A 25,717-nucleotide genomic window follows, 5' to 3' on the forward strand; every position below is an offset into this window, starting at 1 on the left:
ATGCGTGTAGCGCAATGACACGCATGCGCCTGGCGGGCTTCTTCACGTAGTCACTCACGTGACTCCAAAGTAAAATTGCAAGATTATGGAGAAGAGGCTGGGTGGAATTGGTGAGTTAATATGGTAGAGAACTGTGTTGGCAGGGTGAGACAAATAGCCTTGTTTTGAGCTAAAATGGGCAAAGAAGAATTTTGATCAGGAGGGCATGACTGAATTTCTGGAGTGGTGTGGTGTGACATGGTCAAACTCTTGTTTCATTCCAGAAAAGTACTTGAACTTCAGTTACTTGTCAGCTGTTGCAGTGATGTAACTAGTACAGGAGTTGCCTCATATCTCCTGCCACTGAGGTTCAATGCTACCTGTGCGGACTTTGCATGTTCTCTCTGTGACCATGTGTGTTACCCCCAGTTGCACTGGTTTAACTCTCTATATTGTAAGTTACTTGGCCACTGTAAATTTCTCCAATATGTAGGTAAGTGGTGGGAGTTGTGGGGATGTGGTGGGAATAAAAAGAGATTAGTTAAATGGGTGCTTAATACTCCATGTGACCAGGGCCTAATTCTATGCTCTGTAACTCTTGGACTCTATGACATTGCCTTGAGCAAACAACGGCAAACGTCCAAGTTGCTGACCAATGTTTTCAAGGTTTTTTCCAATGCGAGCCGTCTATGGAGAGTTGCTGAATTGCTCAAACAACTGATTACTGCATATTCCCTCAAGAAGTTTCTAAAGCAGCCTGAGTTGTTGAAGAGAAGGAAACACCGAAATCAAAATTGGATCTTTCAGTTTATCTACCCATGTGCATGCCCGAGACGCAACTGTTGGTTTCATGGTGCAATGATGAATAAATCTGATAGCTTTAACTGACATTAAAACTGCAAAATCGAATCATTGCGTTTTATATTAAAGGAGGAGAGGTAACGGTCAGATCTGATAATCAAACAATGCCAGTTTGGTTCAGAGTTTGTTTTATTTTGTGTTTCTGCTTAGTGTTGGTGGATTATTGATGAGTAAATGTCAAGACAGAAGCGACATTAATTAACTGTTAAAATACCAACCTTATTCTGGCAATCCATGGATTGGAACTTTGTAGATAGACTGAGCTGCGTTAAAGGATGCTGTTTGTTTCTTGAAATTCATTAGTTGAGATAAATTGTTGGTCCTCACAAGATCCCAGTTAATTCCCAGGATGGCAGGACTCTGATGAAACAATGGATCGACTGGGCTTATATTCACTGGAATTTAGAAGGATGAGAGGGTATCTTTTAGAAACATAAAATTCTTAAAGGATTGGACAGGCTAGATGCAGGAAAAATGTTCCCTATGTTGGGGGAGTTCAGAACCAGGGGTCACAGTTTAAGCTTAAGAGGTAGGCCATTTAGGACTGAGATGAGGAAAAACGTTTTCAGCCCGAGAGTTGTGAATCTGTGGAATTCTTTGCCACAGAAGGCAGTGGAGGCCAATTCACTGGATGTATTCAAGAGTGAGTTAGATATAGTTCTTAGGGCTAACAGAATCAAGGGAAATGGGGAGAAAGCAGGAACAGGTACTTATTCTGGATGATCAGCCATGAACATATTGAATGGCGGTGCCGACTCGAAGGGGTGAATGGCCTACTCCTGCACCTATTTTCTATGTTTCTATATAAAGAGTATCATTTAAACTTTATAACTAATTGAAGTGGAATGCTCTTGGTTGATAAATGCTGTTCTACTTAACAATTTGAATGCCCAATACAGCTAGTCTTAAAGTTTGTACTTCAGAATTTGAAAAAGAAAGCTTGTAGTTTCGCCAGTTTATATGGAAGCTCTTGGTAATAATTAATAATGAAACTGGAAGATTGGGCCATGATATCACCACTGTGAAGAGAATCGTAGTTAATGTTTCAGGTCAGTGACTCCCCCAGCTGAACAGTCAGTGACCTCAAACTAGCACTGTTCCTCTCTCTGGAGAAACTGCCACGGAATCTTGCCCAGCAATTCATGATGGGATTTCTGAGTGTCCAAATGTGATATGGCAATAGTCCTAATTATGTTTCATTCCAAATAAAAGTTGAGTTTTAAACACACAGATCTGAAGAAAAATGGCAAAGATTCCAAGTTGCTAGGCCAATGTTTTCAAGGTTGTTTACAATGAGAAGAGGCAGTGTGCTGTTCTGGACAAAACAATGATGTATGGAAGTTTCACAGGACAACTTTCTAACACATTAGGTCCCAACCCTCTATGTTCTCCAGAGATGCTGCTTGTCGCGCTGAGTTACGCCAAAAATTGGCGTATTTTCTGTGGCAGCTGGCGAGATTCGCGGATGGTCTGTTGCCTCCCTGGTGCCAGGGTTCAAGATACCACAAACCGACTTCAGAACATCCTCGAGAGGGCAGGTGAACTGCCGACAGTAGTTGTGCACGTGCGCACAAACAACGTCGGGAGGAGGAGGAATGAGGTTCCGCAACGCAAGTTTAGAGAGTTAGGAAAAAGACTGAAATGCAGGACTTCCAGGGTGGTTATCTCTGGATAGCTTCCAGTACCTCGTGCTAGTGAGGGCAGGAACAGGGAGATATGGGATCTGAATGTGTGGATGGCGGTCTGGTGCAGAGAGCAAGGATTTAGCTTTATAGATCACTTGGATCTCTTCTGGGGTTGGGATGACCCGTACAAAAGGGATGGGTTACATCTTAACTGGAGTATCAGTATCAGTATTACAGTTGAACAAAGGGGACTATGGAGCCATGAGGGAGGAGCTGGCCAAAGTTGACTGGAAATATACCCTAGCAGGGATGACAGTGGAACAACAATGGCAGGAAGCACCCCCCCCCCCCCCCCCCCCCCCCACCTCGGTCATGACTGACCATGGGTGATGCATCCTAGTTTGCAGGTGATGTGTGGTCGGTTGCAAGCCTGGGCGATGATATGGAGGACAGGCTGTTGCCCATGCAGCACGTCCCCCCTCTCCACGTCGCTGATCGATCCAAAGGAACAGCAGGGCCGTTACAGTTTGGCACTAGCGCCGTTGCAGGAGCTGCCAGAGCGAGGTTGTAGGCAACAACGAACTACCTTAAGGGCTCCGACTCCGGATTTTCTTGAGGTTTACTCCAGGAACCTTTTCCATGACTGGATATGGCCACAAGGCAGTGGAGGTTTTAAATCAGTTTTCCCTCTCCTATATGGACCGCCTTCCCCGACTGACGAGCCCCGTCTGCCCGAGACTCATGGGGGCGGGAGCGTCTACCTTCCCGTGCAGGTCTATAGCACCTGCCCACTGCCGACAATGGCAGGTATTTCTGGGAACAATACAGAAGGTGCAGGATCAGTTCATTCCAAAGAGGAAGAAAGATTCCAAGAGGAGTAAGGGGCAACCGTGGCTGACAAGGGAACTCAGGGACAGTAGTAAAATAAAGGAGAAGAAGTATAACATAGCAAAGATGAGCGGGAAGCCAGAGGATTGGGAAACATTTAAAGAGCAACAGAAGAGAACATAAGAGGCAATACGGGGAGAAAAGATGAGGTACGAAAGTAAGCTAGCCAAGAATATAAAGGAGGACAGTAAAAGCTTCTTTAGGTATGTGAAGAGGAAAAAATTAGTTAAGGCGAAAGTTGGACCCTTGAAGACCGAAACAGGTGAATTTATTATGGGGAACAAGGAAATGGCAGATTAGTTGAACAGGTATTTTGGATCTGTCCTCACTGAGGAAGACACAAATAATCTCCCTGATGTACTAGTGCCCAGAGGATCTAGGGTGATGGAGGAACTGAAGGAAATCCACATTAGGCAGGAAATGGTGTTGGGTAGACTGATGGGACTGAAGGCTGATAAATTCACAGTGTCTGATGCTCTGCATCCCACGGTACTTAAGGAAGTGGCTCTAGTAATCATGGACGCATTGGTGATCATTTTCCAATGTTCTATAGATTCATGATTAGTTCCTGTGGATTGGAGGGTAGCTCATGTTATCCCACTTTCTATGAAAGGCGGGAGAGAGAAAACAGGGAATTATAGACCAGTTAGCCTGACATCGGTGGTGGAGAAGGTGCTGGACAATTATAAAAGATGAAATAGCAGCAGATTTGGATAGCAGTAGCAGGATCGCTCCGAGTCAGCATGCATTTAGGAAAGGGAAATCATGCTTGACTGATCTTCCAGCATTTTTTGAGGATGTAACTAGGAAAATCGACAAGGGAGAGCCAGTGGATGTAGTGTACCTGGACTTTCTGAAAACATTTGATAAGGTCCCACATAGGAGATTAGTGGGCAAAATTAAAGCACATGGTATTGGGGGTAGGGTACTGACATGGATAGAAAATTGGTTGGCAGACAGGAAACAAAGAGTAGGAATTAATAGGTCCCTTTCTGAATGGCAGGCAGTGACTGGTGGGGTATCGCAAGGCTCGGTGCTGGGACTGCAGCTATTTGCAATATACATTAATGATTTAAATGAAGGGATTCAAAGTAATATTAGCAAATTTGCAGATGACACAAAGCTGGGTGGTTGTGTGAACTGTGAGTAGGATACTATGAGGATGCAGGGTGACTTGGATTGGATGGTTGAGTAGGCAGATGCATGGCAGAGCCAGTTAATGTGGATAAATGTGAGTATCCACTTTGATGGCAAAAACAGAAGGCAGATTATTAACTGAATGGTGTCAGGTTAAGAAAAGGGGAAGTACAACGAGATCTGGGGGTCCTTGTTCATCAGTCATTGAAAGTATACATGCAGGTACAGCAGGCAGTGAAGAAAGCGAATGGCATGTTGGCCATTAGAGGAGTTGAATTTTGGACCAAAGAGGTCCTTCTGCAGTCGTACAGGGCCCTAGTGAGACCACACAGGATCCTAGTGAGAGGGTGGGGCAAAGAGAAAGGAGATAGGCAGAGGAGAAAGAGAGAGGGTAGAGAGAGCAAGGGGGAGAGTGAAGTGGGAGGGAGAGATGGGGGGGAGAGAGGGGGAGGGAGAGAGAGAGGAGAGGAGAGAGAGAGTGAGGTGAGAGGGAGAGGTGAAAGAGAGAGGTGAGAGAGTGAGGGGGAGTGAGAGAGAGGGGAGAGAGTGTGGAGAGAGAGAGCGAGGAGAGAGCGATGGGGAGAGAGAGAGAGGGAGGGAGAAAGAGAGAGAGAGGGGGAGAGAGAGAGGGAGAGGGGGAGAGAGAGAGAGGGGGAGAGAGGGGGGGAGAGAAGAAAGAGAGGGGGAGAGAGAGAAAGGGAGCGAGAGAGGGGGAGAGAGAGTTAGGGGAAAGAGAGGGAGAGAGAGAATTAGGGGAAAAAGAGGGGGAGAGAGAGAGAGAGGGGGAGAGAGGGGGATAGAGAGGCAGGGCTGCCAACTCTCATGCATTGAGCGTGAGAATCATGCATTTCGCCAAATTCTCTCGCTGATCACAAATTTCTCACGCTCTGTCGTGAGAAATTCTGTGATCAACGAAAATTCCTAACATATCAACTACATGGGCCACGGGTGTTGGAAGCAGAAGCAGCGGCGGGGACAGATGCAGACGGGAAGTGGGGTGGGCGAGTGTTTGCCGGGCTGGCGAGTCGCTCACTGCAGCTCCGGCCATGGAGCAGCCTCAGTGCAAGAGTCCCGGGCCGTTGGAGGCGTCGGAAGCATTGCGCCGCTGCTGTGAGAGTCTGTGCCAAATTCGCCCAGATGACCGGCATGGATCAGGCTGCGGCTCGGTGCATCCTGGAGGACAGCCAGTGGTTGCTGGAAGTAAGTACCAAGCACTGGGTAGAAACGGTGGAAGATAGTGGACTTCAAATGGAAGTGGTTGGAGAAAGCATCCTGCTTGCCTGCTAGATTTTCACTTACTGTAACTGCAGGAAAAATGTTCCCGATTTTGGGGGAGTTCAGAACCAGGGGTCACAGTTTAAGAATAAAGGGTAGGCTTCCGCAACGGCGACTTCTCCCGCCCGAGTTGCGGGGTTGAAGATTACCTGGAGCGGGGCCTACATCACCGCCCCGCGCGGCTTGGAATAGCCGCGGGGCTTTGTGAGCGCCCGCCGGGGCTCCAACACCAAGAGCCCGCCGGGGCTCCAACACCAAGACCCGGTGCGTGGTCTTGCATCACCCGGCGTGGCTTTAATGGCTGCGGGACATTTAACATCGCCCGCCGGGGGCTTTGGCTTTGACTCTGTCTTTGACTCTGACATGGGGGGGAGAGGGGAGAGATATGTTTTTTTTTGCATTCCTTCACAGCGAGGAGAAGATGCGCTGTGAAGGATGTTTGTGTAAATTGTGTTGGGTCTTGGGTCTTTTTTGTTTTGTATGTATGGCTGCAGAAACGGCATTTCGTTGGTACCTCAACGGGGTTCAAATGACAAATAAATGTATTGTATTGTATTGTATTGTATTGAGATGAGGACAAACTTTCTTCACGCTGAGAGTTGTGAATCTGTGGAATTATCTGCCACAGAAGGCAGTGCAGGCCAATTCACTGGATGTTTTCAAGAGAGAGTTACATTTAGTTCTTGGGGCTAACGAAATCAAGGGATATGGGGGAAAAAAACAGGAAAGGGGTACTGATTTTAGATGAACAGCCATGATCATATTGAATGGCAGTGCTGACTCGAAGGGCAAAATGGTCTATTCCTGCACCTATTTTCTATGTTCCTATGCTTGAGTATATGGCAATAAAACTCGATCACTTGATTTTGAAACATTCATGCACGGTGGAGGTATAATGTAGTCATAGAGTGATACAATGTGAAAACAGGCCATTCGGCGCAACTTGCCTGCACCCGCCAACATGTCCCAGCTACGCTATCTGCTTTTAGCCCATACCTCCAAACCTGTCCTATCCATGGTACACAAAAATGCTGGAGAAACTCAGCGGGTGCAGCAGCATCTATGGAGCGAAGGAAATAGGCTACGTTTCGGGCCGAAACCCTTCTTCAGACATCACCGACTTCATCAACTCCCACGCCCTGCCCGCCTGAGCCTCCAACCTCATCGTTCCCCAGCCCCGCACGGCCCGATTTTACCTTCTCCCCAAAATCCACAAACCTGACTGTCCCGGTAGACCCATTGTCTCTGTCTGTTCGTGCCCTACCGAACTCTTTTCCACATACCTTGACTCCATCCTATCCCCCTTGGTTAAATCCCTCTCTACCTATTTTCAAGACACCTCAGCCACTCTCCGTCGTCTCCGCGCATTCCATTCTCTAGGCCCTCATCCTCTCATCTTCACCATGGATGTCCAGTCACTCTACACCTCCATCCCCCACCAGGATGGTCTCAAAGCCCTCCGGGTCTTCCTCGACCGGAGAAGCAACCTATACCCGGCCACTGATACTCTCCTCCGCCTAGCGGAGTTGGTCCTTACCCTCAATAACTTCTCGTTTGACTCCTCCCATTTCCTCCAGATACAAGGCATAGCTATGGGCACGCACATGGGCCCCAGCTATGCCTGCCTCTTTGTCGGGTACGTCGAACAATCCTTGTTCGAGACGTACCAGGGCCCCATCCCCGAACTCTACCTCCGCTAAAAACCTCCTGTCCTATCCATGTATCAGTTTAACTGTTTCTTAAATGTTGGGATGGTCCCTGCCTCAACTACCTCCTCTGGCAGCTTGTTCCATACACCCACCACCCTTTGTGTGGAAAAAGTTACCCCATAAAAAGTTACCTCTTAAAAATACTTCATACAAAAAATATTGAAATCATACTTCTACAATGCACTAAGACATGATTTTAATACATCAAATTTCAAAATGTCCCTACCCTGGGAGGGGGGACACCCCCCTTCCACACCCTCTCCCCACTCAGTTGCTCCGCTCCCTTACCGGGTACCCCCAAGGCTAGTGATCAGTGATCGCTCAGCCTCCCCACTTTCAAAAATGCTCCGCGGCCCCTGGTTCAGTCGGAGAACACTGCCAGATGTGAGCGGGGAACTGAGGCCAGTTGTTTGTGATGTCTGGTTCCCAATGCTCAGCGCTTCATGTTTTGGAGTTGGCTAATGTTATTGATTTGCAATTAGCCTGATTTGTAATTAGTTGACAAAACATTAATTTATTAATCCGGAATATCCAGGGAGAGGGGATAAGTGTAATATGAAAAAGACATGCAAGGTGTCAGGCTGTCAGTCCCAACAGTCCCAAGGTGTCAGCCCGAAAACCCATTATTTCCTTCAGTTAAATATTGGGAAGGTAGCACTATTGTTATTTGCCACTCAACTATTATGTTTATTTACCTCACTGACTATTTCTAATCCCCCCCCAGCCCCCCGCAATTTCTTTGACAGGTTGAATAGAAATGTCCCCAATCTCGTTGTTTTATTAATTGAACACGTAGATGAACATTCTCAAGGAGTGTTATCAGATGGAAACTGATTCATATGCGATATTTAAGAGCTTGTTCAAAGAAGGGGCATATTTTAAAGGTGTGACAGAGATACTTGCAGCGGAATGTGTGAGGAGATTATTATTTGTCTTTAGTTTTAGCTTGAACCAGGACATCTGAAGATTTAAAGTTTAATATAGTAATTGTGCTGATACTGACCCCAACCAACCACGTAATGAATATCATCCATTCCGGAGGTTTTACTTTTATGGTGCCATTTAAACTTAACTTGGATTTCAATTACTTCAATGTAAAAGTAATTGGGAATGGGGAGCATTGGAACAAAAATTTGCCCTCGGTACATATTAACTGTAACATAATAATGTATGCATGTTGGTAGGGGCAATCAAAACAAAGATCTTTTTATCAGTGTTGTGTTATGAATACAATAGAAAATATTATGTACTCTCAAGATCACATTAAATAGAATAATATTGCTTAAATATATAGTTATTGGACTTTGCATTTCGGAAAAGTCCCAGCTGAGAGGAAGACAGCAAAATACTGAAAATATTGGGGGTGAAAATGGCTTCAGGACAGTTTGTTAGGAAAATGAAAGAAATGGTAACAGAATACTTATACAGCTGAGTGAGTATAATTTTATGGATGAGAAATTGTGTTCAACCAATTGATGACTTCTTTAACAAAGTAACTAGCATGTTAGATAACAAGGAAGCCAATGGATGTAGCAAATTTTGTTATACATAATTTGGTCTGTGAAGTGCCCCATAAAAGATTACCGCCTTAGATAAGCACCTGTGGACTTGAACGTAATAGGTTAAGTCCAGTGGGTCAGATATGGGGCTTTATGTGGGCCAGATATATTGTCAGTGTAGAGGGGCTATGAGCAAGGCCAAGTGTGCATCCAGAGTCAAGGTCTAGAATAGTACTAGGTCCAAGATCCAAGAGAGTTTATTGTCATGTGTCCCTGATAGGACATTGAAATTCTTGCTTTGCTTCAGCACAACAGAACATAGTAGGCATGACTACAGAACAGATAAGTGTGTCCATATACCATTATATAAATATATACACACATTAATAAATAACAGATAATGGGCTATTAATGTTCAGAGTTTTGTCCAATCTCTCGCTCGATCTCTCTTCTGTACTCTGACTCATCCCCATTAATGATATGTCCCACAACAGTGGTGTCGTCAGCGAACTTGATGATGGAGTTTGCACTATGACCGGCTACGCAGTCATCAGTATAGAGTGAGTACAGCAGGGGGGCTGAGCACGCAGCCTTGAGGTGCTCCCGTGCTGATTGTTATCGAGGCTGACACATTTCCACCAATACGAACAGACTGTGGTCTGTGAATGAGGAATTCGAGGTTCCAATTGCAGAGGAATGCTCAGAGACCCAGTTCTGCGAGTTTGGTAACCAACTTGGAGGGGACGATTGTGTTAAATACCGAGCTGTAATCAATGAATAACAGCCTGACATATGAGTTTTTGTTGTCCAAGTGGTCCTGAGCAGAGTGGAGGGCCAGCGAGATCACATCCACTGTTGACCTGTTGTGGCGGTAAGCGAACTGCAGTGCGTCCAGGTTTTTGTCGAGGTAGGAGTTGATTTGTGCCATGATCAACCTCTCAAAGCACTTCATCACCACAGGCGTTAGTGCCACTGGTCGATAGTCATTGAGGCACGTCACCTTACTCTTCTTGGGCACTGGTATATTTGATGCCCTTTTAAAGCAGGTGTGCAGTCAAAGCTGGGACCAGGGGAATATTCAGCACTGGGAACCTAAGCAGGTAAGCAGCTATGATCAGGGTAGAATAGGGGGCCAGGTGTAAGGCTGGACTCAGGGTCAGGAATAAGAGATGGTATGCAACTGGAGTCAGGGTCAGGAGTAATACCAGGTGTGCAGTGAGCCCCAGGTTGGTCAACTCGAAACCCCATTTCTCACTCGCAACTCTCACCCAATGTTGGCAGCCCTGGAATAGGACAGTTTAGTTTATTATTGTCACATTTACCGAAGTACATTGAAAAGCTTTTTGTGAGCTATTCAGTCAAAGGGAAGACATGTTTACCATCAAGCCTTCCACAGTGTACTGATGCAGGATAAAGGATTTATAATTTGGTGCAAAATAAATTTGATAAAATCCATTAGAGATAGTTCATAGTTGTCAGAGTGAGGCCAAATGTAAATTGGAGGAACAGCACCTCCTATTTTGCTTGGGAAGCTTATATTCCAGTGGTATGAATATTGATTTCTCTAACTTCAAGTAAACCTTGCATCTCTCTCTCTCCATCCCTCCCCCACCCTAGTTGTTGTACTGGTTTCAATGTCATCCTGGTGAGTTTCATTGTCTGTAACTCGTTGAGTTACTCCAGCTTCTTTTGGCTATCTCAGAGATAGTTCAGAGGTCTCCATCGAGGTAGATGGGAGGTCAGGGCCGAACTTTAGCTGGTGAGAGGAACGGTTTAGTTGCCTGTAACAGCTGGGAGGGAACCGTCCCTGAATCTAGAGGTATGGGTTTTCAAACTTCTGTACCTTTTGCTTGATGGAAGAGGGAGTGACCAGGGTGAGACTGGTCCCTGATTATGCTGGTGGCATTGCTGAGGCAGCATTTAGTGTAGATGGTGTCCTTGGAAGGGAGACACAAAATGCTGTAGTAACTTGCAAGGGAGGTTGGTTTGCGGGATGGTCTGAGCTACATCCACACTCTCTGCAATTTATTGTGGTCTTGGATAGAGCTGTTCCCAAAACATTCTGTGATGCGTCCCAATAAAATGCTTACTATGGCGCATCTGTAGAAGTTGGTGAGAGTTGCTGGAGACATACTAAACTCCCTCAGCCTTCTAATGGAGTGGAGTCATTGGTATGCATGCTTGGTCATTGCTTCTATGTGCCTAGTCCAGGACAAATTTCTGGTGATATTTATTCCCAAGAACTTAAAGCTTTCAGCATCTCTACTTTGGCGCCATCAATTAATGTGTGTGTATTGCTTTACTTCCTGACATCAATCACAATCTCCTTAGCCTTGCTGACACTTTATAGGGTTCTCAATCTCCATTCTGCATTCCATCTCATCGTTATTTGATTACCACACAACTATGGTGGTGTCATCTGTGAAACCTGTAAATTGAGTTGGATTGGTATATGGTTGCACATTCATGAGTATATAAGGTGTATAGCAGGGAATGCATACTTGTGGGGCATCAGTGTTGAAGATTATTGTAGAGCATGATTCGTCGCCTATTATCACTGATTGTAGTCGATTGGTCAGGAAGTTAAGGATCCAATCGCAGAAGGGAGTTGTGTCACCAAGTTCCATGAGTTTGGAGATGAGCTTGGTTGGAATAATGCTATTTAAAACATAGCTATAGTCTATAAATAGGAGTCTGATGTAGATCTTCATCTAGTTGTTCCACAGATGAGTGTAGGGCTGGGGAGATGGCATCAACTGTAGACTTGTTGTGGCAGTAGATGAACTGCAGTGGATCAAGGTTGCTTGGTAGACTGGACTTAATGCGTGCTATAACCAGCTTCGCGAAGCACTTCATGATGGTGGATGTCAAGGCCACTAGATGGTAGTTATTAACACACGAGATCTTGCTTTTCTTTGGCACCGAGCTGATAGTGGTCTTCTTGGAGCACGTGGGCACCTCCGAATGGTGTCGGGAGAGATAAAAAATGTCCGTGAACACTCCCACTAGTTGGTCACGGCCAAGGACCTTGGCTGGGCCAGTTGTTTTTCGTGGGTTCATCCTGAGGAAGGCCGCACTTATTTCTGCACTTAGTTCTGAAAAGGCAAACTTAAGTCTGATGGGATGAATGTCATCAGCCTTTTGGCCTTCTGCTCAAAGCGATAACAGAATGTATTGTTCATCAGGGAGGGCTGCACTATCACCAGCGATATGTGTGCAAACATTGCAAAATAAACAAAAATCATAGGCAATGCTCTATTAACACCTCCTGCATGAATATTCCTTCATCAAATTTTCAAGCACAAGATGGAGCCAACCACCTTTATTTGTAAAATGTCGCTGGGACCACTTTGTGGTTGAGTTCCCATACGTGGATGTTTCCTTTTGCCTGGCTTTTTCATTTTACACCCATCCTTTCAAACCCTAAAGAATAAAGGGAAGTTAATCATTTTGTATGATCGCACGTTCCCACCTGAAACACACAAATGGGCATTTTTGGGAAGAGGGAATCGGTGAAGTTCAGCTTGCAGGTTGCAATCTGTTGCTCAAAACAATTGAGGTGAAGCAGAGGTTAAAAGTATACTTGAAGAATGCATTAACCGGTTATCCTTGTGTGAGAGGACGGTTAAAGGAAGGGGAGGAGACTAGCTACTGCTGCTGCTCCAGCTCTCTAATCTCCACAAGACGAATGTTACAGACTGATATGAGCGGAGTGGTTGGTTGTTTACCAGTTTCAGAGCTGCGTGCTCATTTCCAGCTTGCTGAAGACTGCCACGACAACTGAACCAAATTGTTAAAAGCATAACTGTAACAAATATACTCTACATTTTCAGTTTTACAACGGACTGTTCACCAAGGGATATAAATGGGTGAAAATTCTAGTTTGAGAAACATGACTTCAAATGCAGCAACTTTATTTTGGCTAATGTGAGTTTTGCCCTCTGAATTATTTTCTCTTAATGCTCAGTTTACTGCTGATTTTGCTTGTGTAAAACTTTTTAAATGTGTTTTTGTACTAAACTTCATTTTGTACTAAACTTTTGCCCACATTTTTATTCTCTTGAGTGGTTTTGTCCATTGCTCCATATCAGACTTTCAATGGAATCTTTACCAGCCCATTTTATATTAACCAGATTAGTTATTTTAAATCCAAAAGGTTTAAACATTTTTTAAAAGAAATACGCTGCTCCATTTAGCAGAAAGAAACAGGAACTTGAGTTGCACTTTTGATAACCGCTAATCTAACAAGCTTCCTTCTACTTTCTAACTTTATGATTTGCTTTCCAATTTGTTGAATATATTTTTTGGCTGCTAATCCTATAGGAGACAAAGGTCTATGATACCACCTGCTACATTGAGTTAACCATTTTCTAGGGGAAAATGGGTGAAGAATTAGTGAAATTGCACTCCTGATAATAGTTTTGCAGAGACTACCATCTTACTTCCTCTTTTGTTTGATAAAGTTCTAGTCATTATACCTGGAACCTAGACATATTTCTTTACATCTGCAAATAATATATAAAATACATTAATTATTTATACCTATGCCAGATGTGATTAAAATGCAAAACAGAGATTGCTACCTCATTGTACATATGCAGATGTTTGGTTCTGGACATCTGCATGCTCAGTAATTGTTGTGCATATTAGAACACTCAAAACTACTGGAAAAACCACCCAAGTTTTAATTATCTCGCTTGTTGCACACTTAGAATTGCCCCGATTTTCCTCTTTATAATTGTTCTTTACTGCACTGGGCGGATGAAGAAAACAACATTTACAAGTTTCGACTAAGTTAAAATTAAGTGTAAATGAGTAATCTTGTGCAATTGTGCGTACTGTATTTACTAGATGCATCTCATGTCATACTTAAAATGTTACACTCTAATGTAGCTGTTAAAATGCATTGAGTAACATGTCGTACAATCTGCAATAGTTCAACAGTAGCTTTGTTTAGTAATTTTATTTCTGGGTAAGCTATTGTAAAGAGTTAATGAAATAGAATTATTACATTGGTAGTTTCAGGTGAAGCTTTTTTTAATTGGTAAGCATGAAAACATGTCAATGCTGTGCCATTAATCTGCCACAGCAAACTACGAGGAGATATGCCTCTGAAATTGGAAGGTTTTAGATTCAAATCCCATTCCAAAGAGTGCCTGTATATTGTGTCCATACAAGTTCCGAGCAGAGCAATCCCATCAGTCCCATATACCCCCCTCCTTATAAACTCTAGATATTTGCAACTCTCGCTCATATATATGCACATCAACTCCCCATTGATTCTTTTACATTAACCTAAATTTGGGCAAGCACAAATTTGGGGATCTGGCTGGAAACTGGAGCATCTGCAGAAATTGGGGGATGCTCATGTTAAATTCTATAGTGTTGTGTTCATTTTATTTGTGTGGCTGTATGGTAACTCATATTTCACTGCACCAATTGGTGTGTGTGACAATAAATGTAACTTGAACTTGAACTTAAAACCCATGCCGCCCTTGAGCAAAGAATCCGAGCTTTAAATCCACAGCACAACACAGCACATGCCTTATTTTAGATGAGACATCAACCAAGATTCCTTATGGATTACATATACATTATGGATTGGATTTAAATACACATATGCTGGTCTCTACATTATGTGATAATGCAGAGTGGGTACAAAAGAATAATGAGCACAGGAAAAACATCCACCTCATTGGATCAGAATGTGAAACATGCTTCCACAAAGAATATTTGAGGTGTAAATGCTCTTCAGGGGAAGGTAGTTCATGTCGAAGGGAAAAGAAAGATAACGATGGAGATGCTTAAAGGAGAAATAGAGGAGGCTCAAGTAGATCATAAACCTTAGCTTGGCCTTTTGGCCAAATGGCATGGTTCTGCCCTTAAACCCCTTGTGTTCCAAAAGAAGACTCAGTTTAGCACTTTATTGTTGTTTAGTTTCTATTTTGGATTTCATTTTCTCTGAAAAAATTAATTGTATTTCCAGACCTATTTATTGCAATGAGAAGTTGCTTGAGAAATTAATTCAGAATTAAGCAGGTTTTATTAGTCCCTTAGTATTGTCTAACTTGTATTCAAAATGGATGTGCAGCTAAATGTTCTATTGTCCACATCAACCCCAGATACTCTGGAAAACATGGCCACTAATTACTTTACCAGGAAAATGTATGTGGTTAATATTGCCAGTTAATCGCATAAAATGTTGTGTAAAACAACAAATTGCTGGTGGATCTCAGCAGGTCAGGCAGGATCTGTCAAGGGACATAAACAGACAACATTTTGAGTCAGGACCCTTCTTCAGATAGGTTCAGGTGACCCACTGAATTTCGCCAGCGGTCCAGTTTTTTTTTACTCAAGATCTACATACAGTCTCTTGTGTGTACAAAAAATAATCCGTTATTTAGGAAGCTTCTGAGAATTTCAAATATGCGATTCCATTATAACAAATCAGATTCAGATCTTGTTTGCATTCAATTATCTATAACCAGTTTTGCACAGTGAATGCTCCAGACAGGCAAAATTAACTCCTTGAAGACAGTTAATGTGATCAACCAGTTCTATTTGCCCTCTGGTTTTAAAAGATGTAGTTCTTCAATCCACAACTGTGCAAGGTTGCCAGGCCACAAGCTAGTCTTTGCCAGATTAGCATCTTTCTTTCAGATAAATGGTACCTTTGTCTTGTGGCCAGTGAGCCCGTGCTATACTCTAAAAGAAAGCTTGGTTCGATATGTGCAAGGGCAATTTTGTTTTGTGGTTTGTCAAAAGTAATATTTGGCATACAAAGTTGGAAACTTGACAAATGTTGTATTTACGAGTGGATCTGCCAATGGATTGTGGAAGTCGGCCAACAGGATGCATCTGGCAGCTTGCTAGATGAGTCCTTGAGAACATCAGGAGGAGCAGAACTTTAAAAATAGAATTGGACCATTTAAGTGCCAATGGACGTGTTGATTAGTATTAACTTTTATCAATTTAAGATCAACCATGAAAAGAAAGTTTGCATTAACCTTGTACTTTTGTCCTCAGAACATCTATCAGCAAAACACCATCTCTATGGCTCCTGATCTGTGAGCTATTTGGTTGCAGAAATGATAAAATGAACGGAGAAACCCTTTGTCTTGTGAGCCAGAATGCTAGCAGTATCCATCGTACACAGTGGTGCAGGAGTTGGTGTTATCCCTTCACCGAATCAAGAAATCAGATATGATTTGGTCTTGGGTGTTATCTGTGTGAGATTTGCACATTTTCTCCATAAATGTTTGGGTTTCTGCCAGATGCTCCAGTTTCCTTTTGCATACAAAAGAAGTACTGGTAGGATAATTGGCAACTGGCTAAAATGGATAGTTGGTAAAAGAATCAAAGGGCATGTGTGAGAAATTTAAGTGGCAGGGCTGTCGGGAAATAAAGAGAGCGGAATCCTGGAATGCACTGCTGCAAACTGACACAAACCTGATGGACCAAATGCTTTCCTTCTGCATGATTGTAAGAGGCTCAGTATCCGTTTGGCAGCACTGCTTTATGTTGTTGGCCACCTTGTCCAAAAAAATAAGGCATCTCCCTTCAAATGTCATGCTGGGGGAAATGCGTTTACATTATGGATTGGATTTAAATATACAAATATTTGAACTACACCAGTTATGACTGAGTAAGCAAAACATGAACAATGTACATGATTTATTGTGGTGATGAAGAACGGGATGCCAAACCTTGATAGGGAACATTTTTTTTTAATCAGATGCTTCTAATTCTGAAATGAGTAGAAGAACAACTCATCACTTGCACACACGCAAGCCATCAATACGGCTGAATTGTACAAAGTCCAATCAATGCAAGTATTTGGATGTTAATAGATCTTTTGAAGTAGGAACTTTTTTCCTACCTCTTGAGTTTTAGCTGAAGTGAAAAGCAGTCATACTAATTCAAAACGTAATACAATGGATTATAAAGCTGAATTCCTTTTTTATGCTACTTTGTTACTTAATTCCTTTATATTACAAAATAATTAGTATTCACAATCTTTTACTTCGTACAACCCATACATTCACACAGCTCAATGTCGTTTTATTTCTCCTGCTCTTTCTTTTCTCTCCCCGTTTCTCTCTCTGAAACTATTTTCCTACCTCTTGAGTTTTAGCTGCAGTGAAAAGCAGACATACAAATTCAAAACCTAATACTATGGATTATAATGTTTAATTTCTTCTCAAAGTATGTTTCAAAGATTGATGGTGATTGGCAAAAGAACCAAAGTTAACATGAAGGAAAGTATTTTTACAAAGCAAATGGTTGTGGTTTTGAATGCACATGGATAATAATGGTGGCAGATTCAGTAAGAGCACTCAAAAGGAAGCCGAACAAGTATTTGACAATGACGGAAATGGGATAGGCTGGATTACTTATACATGAAGTTCGTCCGGACGTGATGGGCCAAACAGCTCCATTGCTCACAAAGGGTCTTGCAGCATCTCAGGAGATCGGAGAGTGGAGAAGAACTTCTTGAAAGTAGGCGTACCTTGAAGAGATTTTGCAGTGTAGCAGTGAAACGTAGAAATTGAAGTGAAGCATACAAATTAGCCAGAAAAAGCAGCCTACCAGAGGACTGGGAGAAATTCCGTCCAGCAGAGGAGGACAAAGGGCTTAATTAGGAAAGGGAAAATAGATTATGAAAGAAAACTGGCAGGGAACATAAAAACTGACTGCAAATGTTTTTATAGATATGTGAAGGGAAAAAGATTAGTTAAAACAAATGTAGGTCCCTTGCAGTCAGGAACAGGTGAATTGATCATGGGGAACAAGGACATGGCAGACCAATTGAATAACTACTTTGGTTCTGTCTTCATTAAGGAATCTGCCGGAAATAGCAGGGGTGTCAAATGAGATGGAGGAACTGAGTGAAATCCAGGTTAGTCGGGAAGTGGTGTTAGGTAAATTGAATGGATTAAAGGCCGATAAATCCCCAGGGCCAAATAGGCTGCATCCGAGAGTACTTAAGGAAGTAGCCCCAGAAATAGCGGAAGCATTAGTGATAATTTTTCAAAACTCTTTAGATACTGGAGCAGCTCCTGAGGATTGGAAGGTAGCTAATGTAACCCCACTTTTAAAAAAAGGATGGAGAGAGAAAACAGGGAATACAGACCAGTTAGTCTAACATCGGTATTGGGGAATGCTAGAGTCAGTAATTAAAGATGGGATATCAGCACATTTGGAAAGTGGTGAAATCATTGGACAAAGTCAGCATGGATTTATGAAAGGTAAATCATGTCTGACAAATCTTATAGAATTTTTCGAGGATGTAACTAATAGAGTGGATAAGGGAGAACAAGTAGATGTGATATATCTGGACACTCATAAGGCTTTTGACAAGGTCCTACATAAGAGATTAGCATACAAACTTAAAGCACATGGTATTAGGGGTTCAGTATTGATGTGGATAAAGAACTGGCTGGCAGACAGGAAGCAAAGAGTAGGAGTAAACGGGTCCTTTTCAGAATGGCAGGCAGTGACTAGTGAGGTACCGCAAGGCTCAGTGCTGGGACCCCAGCTATTTACAATATATATTAATGATTTGGACGAGGGAATTGAATGCAACATCTCCAGGTTTGCGGATGACACGAAGCTGGGGGGCAGTGTTAGCTGTGAGGAGGATGCTAGGAGGCTGCAAGATGACTTGGATAGGCTGGGTGAGTGGGCAAATGCATGGCAGATGCAGTATAATGTGGATAAATGTGAGGTTATCCACTTTGGTGGCAAAAACAGGAAAGTAGACTATTATCTGAATGGTGGCCGATTAGGAAAAGGGGAGATGCGACGAGACCTGGGTGTCATGGTACACCAGTCATTGAAAGTAGGCATGAAGTTAAAGTTATTAACAACAAATTATAGCCCTTATTTCATGGGGTGAAATCATATTACAGAACTTAAAATTGATTCTGCAAAAGTTCCAGGTTTAACCACTGGTTTATGGTAGAATTGTTGGAACGTTTTTTCCCTTGACCATCCTGCTGTCTCCAGGATTTGGTCCATCGGTACGTCCAACTCCATAGCTGCCGATGTAGCTGCAGCCCTGGTGGAATGAGATTTGAATATGTTAGTATCCATTCCAGCTGTTGTTAAAACCTGTTTCAGCCATCTGGAAAAGTTTGAACCGACACTTTTTTGTGGGGTTGCTTGTGGCTGATTAGTAGTGCCATCTCATAGCCTCTGATGTTTTTGGTGTTCTCCATATATAACAACAAATGTCTTATTATACAGAGACGATCATCTATAGGGTAAGCCCTAAATTCTATTTTGAGGCCTGATGGTCCGGTCTGTTCTGTTTGACTAATTCGTGAATATGAAAAGGTATATTTCTTGTTGAAGAAGTCATATTGTCCAGCCTTAACTTATGTAAAGACTGTACCCTTTGTACTGTGACCAAAGCCATCAGCATGACTGTTTTATGCGTCAGTTTTTGCAGGGACAGAGCTGTTGCTGGAGACCAGTTCCTTAGCAACGTTAGGACAATACTCACAACCCATATTTGAGAGAACCTGGTTCTTGGGGGATTGATATTAAAAATTCCCCTCATAAGTTTGGTTACCAGGGGGTGAGTCCCAACAGAATGATGCTCTGATCCTCGCCATAGATATGCTGAAAGGGCACTTCTGGCGCAGTTAATGGCACTGTAACTGAGCCCCTCATCATAATGGAGGCCTGCCAGGAATTCCAGAACAGATGTTATGTTCATCGAGCTGTAAGTGATGTTGTTTCTGTGACAATATATCTCCCATTACCTGATGTATACCAGATATTGTTTTTTGGTGGACTGCCTGTGAGCCGCTGAAATAATGTTCAATGTTCGGTCCGTCAGTCCCAGTTCCAGTAGAGGTTTCTTTAAACTCTACAAATTAATAAGTTTGTCGTATTATGACATGGATGGCTATCCCCAGTTACGGGATGAACCAACAAATCTGGTCATTTCAGGATGGTGATACATGGTTCTAAGAACCATGTCGAGTATCACAGGGAACCATGGTTGATTAGGCCATTCGGGCACTACCAAAATACCAGACGCCGAGTCTTGTTGTATTTTGCGTAATACCCGACTGATGAGGCAGAAAGGAGGGAATGCATAGAAAAAACAATTTCCCCCAATGCAGCGAAAAAGCATCTATCGCTGATGCCCCAGGGTCTGGTTCCCAAGAAACATAGTTTGGTAACTGGTGATTGAGTCTAGATGCAAATAGATCGATATCTGGTGTTCCATACCGTGCTACAATATCAGCAAATACTTTTATATCCAACATCCATTCGATGTTTTCATTGAATTTGCATGACCTGGTGTCTGCCACTAAATTTAGGTTACCTGGTAGGTAAGTAGCTGATATCCAAATATTTCTCTGGATACACCATTGCCAAATTGTATTAGCCGGATTGTCACATGATGTCGATTTAATTCCACCCATATGGTTAATATATGCCACCACGGTGGTATTGTCAATCTGTAGTCTAACATGCTGGTGATATATTCCAGAACAGTATGACTTTAGGCCATAGAACGCACCCAACATTTCAAGGTAATTTATGCCAAGTGTCTGTAGTAATGATGCCTCCTGTGCATTCCATCTACCTCCACAGCTGGAGATGGAATTGGTAGCACCCCAACCAAGTGCACTGGCATCAGTTTGTAGCATGACTGAGGGGTTGCTGATAATGATAGGGCTGGAACAATGCCGAATGTTATCCCTCCACCATTTTAATTCCATAATTGCTTTGATTGGTAGCTTCATTGGTCTGTCGAAATGACCAGCATTAATTTTGAGCGCTTGTATTTTTGCCCTTTGTAAATTTTGATAATACAAAGGTCCAAATTGTGTGGCTGAAAAGCAGCCACTTCTTTGCCAATTACCCTTGCTACCATTCTGATAGATGGTTCACTGATGTCAATTAGGTTGTTGCAGGCCTTAGTTAGGACAGTAGCCTTGTCATTTGGTAAAGTCACCGACATGTGAACTGAGTCAATAGTGAACCCCAAATAATCCATTATGGTGGAAGGCGTTAGTTTAGATTTAACTGGATGGATGATAAACCCCAGTTTCTCAAACAATTGTTTGGTGGCTGATACAGCTAGTTTGGCTAATTCCAAAGTTTAGCCCACAATCAATATGTCATATCCATACCCCGCAACACTGCTCTCTCTCCCCATCCCCGCACTCACAACAAGGGCAGAGTCCCCCTAGTCCTCACCTTTCACCCCACCAGCCGGCAAATACAACAAATAATCCTCCGCCATTTCCGCCACCTCCAACGTGACCCCACCACTCGCCACATCTTCCCATCTCCCCCCATGTCTGCCTTCCGCAAAGACCGCTCCCTCCGCAACTCCCTTGTCAATTCTTCCCTTCCCTCCCGTACCACCCCCTCCCCGGGCACTTTCCGTTGCAACCGCAAGAAATGCAACACCTGTCCCTTCACCTCCCCCCTCGACTCCATTCAAGGACCCAAGCAGTCGTTCCAGGTGCGACAAAGGTTCACCTGTATCTCCTCCAACCTCATCTACTGCATCCGCTGCTCTAGATGTCAGCTGATTTACATCGGGGAGACTAAGCGGAGGTTGGGCGATCGTTTCGCCGAACACCTCCGCTCAGTCCGCAATAACCTACCTGAACTCCCGGTGGCTCAGCACTTCAACTCCCCCTCCCATTCCCAATCCGACCTCTCTGTCCTGGGTCTCCTCCATTGCCAGAGTGAGCAACACTGGAAATTGGAGGAACAGCACCTCATATTCCGCCTGGGTTGCTTGCGTCCGGATGGCATGAACGTTGAATTCTCCCAGTTTTGCTAGCCCTTGCTGTCTCCTCCCCTTCCTTAACCCTCGAGCTGTCTCCTCCCATTCCCCCGCCCTCGGGCTCCTCTTCCTCCCTTTTTCCTTCCTTCTCCCCCCCACCCCCCATCAGTCTGAAGAAGGGTTTAGGCCCGAAACGTCGCCTATTTCCTTCGCTCCATAGATGCTGCTGCACCCGCTGAGTTTCTCCAGCATTTTTGTGTACCTGTCATCTAGATAGGCCATGATCATATGTTTTTGTTTCCGAAGAAACGCTAGGGCTGGCTTCAAAATTTTTGTAAACAGCCTGGGGCTGATGTTAAACCATTTGGTAGAGCTCTATACTGCCAGAGCTGCCCCATCCAGTTGAATTTTAAATAACGTCTGTGATCAGTCCGTATAGGCACTGAATAGTAAGCATCTTTTAGGTCGATGCTGGCCATGAAGTAGCCTGTGGAAATCAATTGTATGGCAGTAACAAAGGTTTCCATTTTGAAATGAATATACTGCACAAATGTATTCAATTTGGTCAAATCTATGATGATGCGACAACCACCATCTTTTTTCAATAACCCCCTTAGCGTGGAGTCTCACCAGTTCAGCATGTGCTTCCAATTTTTATTTTCGTGAAAGTACAAACGTTCGGTTTGGTATATGCTGAACTGGTGCACAAATTGTGCACAAATTCAATGGTATATCCCTGGATACTGTTTAGGATATAAGTGTCTGTTGTTAATGCACTCCATGCCTCCTAAAAGAAGTGTAATCTCCACCGATATGTGTATTATCCACACTTCCTATAATTTGTAAGGGACCAGACCCACCTACCTCCATGGTTACCACTGGAAAGTTTACTCCTTCCTGTGTAGTCTTCGAGGAGGTTGAGGCGCCGGTGTATGGGTTTGGGTTTGGGGTTTGCGCATTTTCCACGAAGACCGGTCTGGGCCATGGCCTAAAAAAGACTGCCGTCCTGTATGTCCGGCCTTTGAGCTTTCACCAGCTTCTGATTGTCTTGCTCTGCTGGTGGGTGCGTGAGGGTGCTGTTTTTGAGTGCAGGAGGTCCTCTCATCGAGCTCCTTCTTTCTCCTTCCTGCACCCCTTGCACACTTGTTGTTTGTTCAGCAAACCCCTCTTCAGGGTCAGCCCAGAATTGACCCCCAGTACTCCCCTCTGACGTGGGAGATGCACTGCGCAGCCCTACGTAAGGTGCTGCTGTGGGTGTTTTGTATAACCCATGGTGACTAGACCATCTCCCGGAGTCTGTCACATTGGAGCATCTGCTCCATAAGCCGCTCCATTTGGCCCCAGCAACGCTGGTCCCCGCGGCATTTCTTGCAGTCCGACTTGTCAGAGTCAACGGCTCTGTTCCGTATAGCCTTCCCGCCCGGCCGTGGTGTTGATCTGGCCGGCGCGGGTGCCAAGTCGGGCACAGCTGATCCCACTCACGGTGATCTGGTGCCGTCAGCCGGTGCTAGCTGCCCGCATCTCCGCTGTTCTTTCCAGCCAGTGCAGCCCTTGTGGACTCTTGTCCATAGTTTCCCCTGTGAAAAACAGCACGGGAAACAAAAAACGACCGCAGAGTAATTCCCTTACCTGTCGGTCTCTGTTTAAACTTGTCGCTGCGGGGGAACGCTCCCTCCGCAGAGTCTTCCTGCCCGGCCGTGGTGTTGATCTGGCCGGTGCGGGTGCCAAGTCGGGCACAGCTGATCCCACTCACGGTGATGCTGGTGCCTTTGGCTGCTGCTGGCTGCCCGCAACTCCGCGGTTTTTCCCAGCCAGTGCAGCCCTTGTGGACTCTTGTCCATAGTTTCGCCCTGTAAGAAACAGACACGGGAAACAAAACACGACCGCAGTAATTCCCTTACCTGTCGGTCTTGGCTTTTTAAAACTTGCCGCTGCAGGGGAATGCTCCCCCCCCCCCCCCCCCCCCCCCCCCACTTGCCGTTTTGATTTGTCAGAGTCAACAGCTCTGTTCTGTGTAGTCTTCCCGCCCAGCCGTGGTGTTGATCTGGCCGGCGTGGGTGCTAAGTCGGGCACAGCTGATCCCACTCATGGTGATGCTGGTGCCTTCAGCTGCTGCTGGCTGCCCGCAACTCCGCGGTCCTCCCCAGCCAGCTTTAGACGCAGCCCTTGTGGACTATTTTTGCCCAGTTTCCCCCTGTAAAAAACAGCGCGGGAAACAAAAAACGACCGCAGAGTAATTCACTTACCTGCGGTCTCGGTTTCAGAATTACCGCTGCGGGGGAACGCTCCACCCCGCCTGTCGTTTCACAATGCGTGAAGCGATATGCCACGCATGCGTCCTGGCGGGTTCTTCACGTAGTCACTCACGTGACTCCGAAGTAAAATGACCAGTTTGAATAGGTATGATGAGGTGCTTTGCATAGAACTGGATTAGATGTGGTGAATGGATTGGGTGAACTGCATGGTGCTATGCCCAGAATGTTTTTATCATTTTGCTTAATTACACAAAATAAGGAAACTCCAAGTGATGGAAAGCTTGGATAACCATTGATCACCTTTCTCTGTTCTACTGTCTTGCATTTTGTCACAGTTGCTTAGAAATGTTGTTGCAATGCCATTGCATATGGCATGAATAATATAACACAACATTGTACTCTATCTCTCTCTCTCACTGAATGGAATGGATTTGAGGAGACGGAGTATATGTTGGCATAACTATGTAGCATCTTTAATGTGGTTATAGTTAAAAACTTATACCTGTTAACTGTTTGCTTGTGAAGAGAAGTTCAGTAGATGCATGTTTTTGGGAGGTGATGTTGAAATTGGATATTAAAAAGTTAACACTCACTGCATCCTGTATCGAAATTCAACATCTTCCAAATAGCTCAGAGATCTAGCACATATTTCATTACTCGACCTTTCGGCGCCTGCCGGCACCCGCCATAGGTCGCCGAAAATTTTCAGCATGTTGAAAATTCAGCGGCGACCAGAAAGACGCCACGACTCTTTGGAGAACTCTCACGACCCTAGGAGACCATACAGCCTGTCATACATTCTCCAATTCTGCTTTTGGGGCCATTGACATGAAATGGCTCAGTCCGCCTGAACCTACCTGGTCTCCCGGTTGCTACACACTTTAATTCTCCTTCCCATTCCCACACAGAACTTTCTGCCCTAGGTCTCCATTGTCAGATGCAAATTGGAGGAACAGCATCTCATATTTTGCTTGGGCAGCTTACAGCCCAGTGGTATGAATATTGATTTATCTAACTTCAGGTAACCTCGGCATTCCCTCTCTCTCTATCCCTCCCCCACCCAAGTCACACTTGCATTTTGTTTTCCCCCAATAAACAACTAACAATGGCCTGTTTCCTTTATCATCGTTACTTTATTACATATCTTTCATTCATTGTTCTTTATCTCTCCACATAATTGTCTATATCTCTCATTTTGCTTTTCCCTAACCAGTCTGAAGAAAGGTCTCGACCCGAAACGTCACCCATTCCTTCTTTCCAGAGATGCTGCCTGTCCCAACGAGTTACTCCAGCATTTTGTGTTCATCTTTGGTTTAAACCAGCATCTAGTTCCTTCCTACACAAGTTATAGGTGGAAAGAGGTGAAGGAAGGGGAGAGTTGCAAGTGAACCTTATCTAGAAGGGCTGTTAGAGCTCTTGGAAGGAAGTGAGAGAGGAGGTGTAAGGACTTGTGAGAGTCTCTTGGGGCTGCAAGGGAAAGGGCCTGGGGAGGGGTGGTTCGGAAGGGAAGAGCACAGTAAGGAGTTTCAGAGGAAGTGTTTTCTATGGAATGGGGAAATAGTTGGGGACAGGAAGATGACTGGTGGTGGGATCACATTGAAGGTGGCAGTTGATCAGTGGGGAAGCAGGACTGCGAGCAGAAACAGATAAGATTCAGATGAGGCCTACCTCCACAACAGCAGGCAGGAAACCATGTTTACTGAAGAAAATCCCCCCATCGCACCCC

General features: G+C 44.3%; 1 protein-coding gene across 4 annotated transcripts in view; it reads left to right on the forward strand.

Annotated features, from left to right (window-relative positions):
• jak2 (Janus kinase 2) overlaps window positions 1-25,717 on the forward strand; it is a 246,701-nt gene that overhangs the window by 113,068 nt on the left and 107,916 nt on the right. For 2 of the 4 annotated variants that reach the window (XM_033018233.1, XM_033018236.1), the window contains exon 1: window positions 12,653-12,900. The exons of the other annotated variants lie outside the window; for them this stretch is intronic. The gene's annotated coding sequence lies outside the window, so the exon portion shown is untranslated. Of the gene's footprint in view, window positions 1-12,652; window positions 12,901-25,717 lie in introns of those variants that run through there. 4 annotated transcript variants of the gene reach the window in all.

Source organism: Amblyraja radiata, chromosome 3, assembly GCF_010909765.2.
Source record: "Amblyraja radiata isolate CabotCenter1 chromosome 3, sAmbRad1.1.pri, whole genome shotgun sequence".
Taxonomy (NCBI): domain Eukaryota; kingdom Metazoa; phylum Chordata; class Chondrichthyes; order Rajiformes; family Rajidae; genus Amblyraja; species Amblyraja radiata.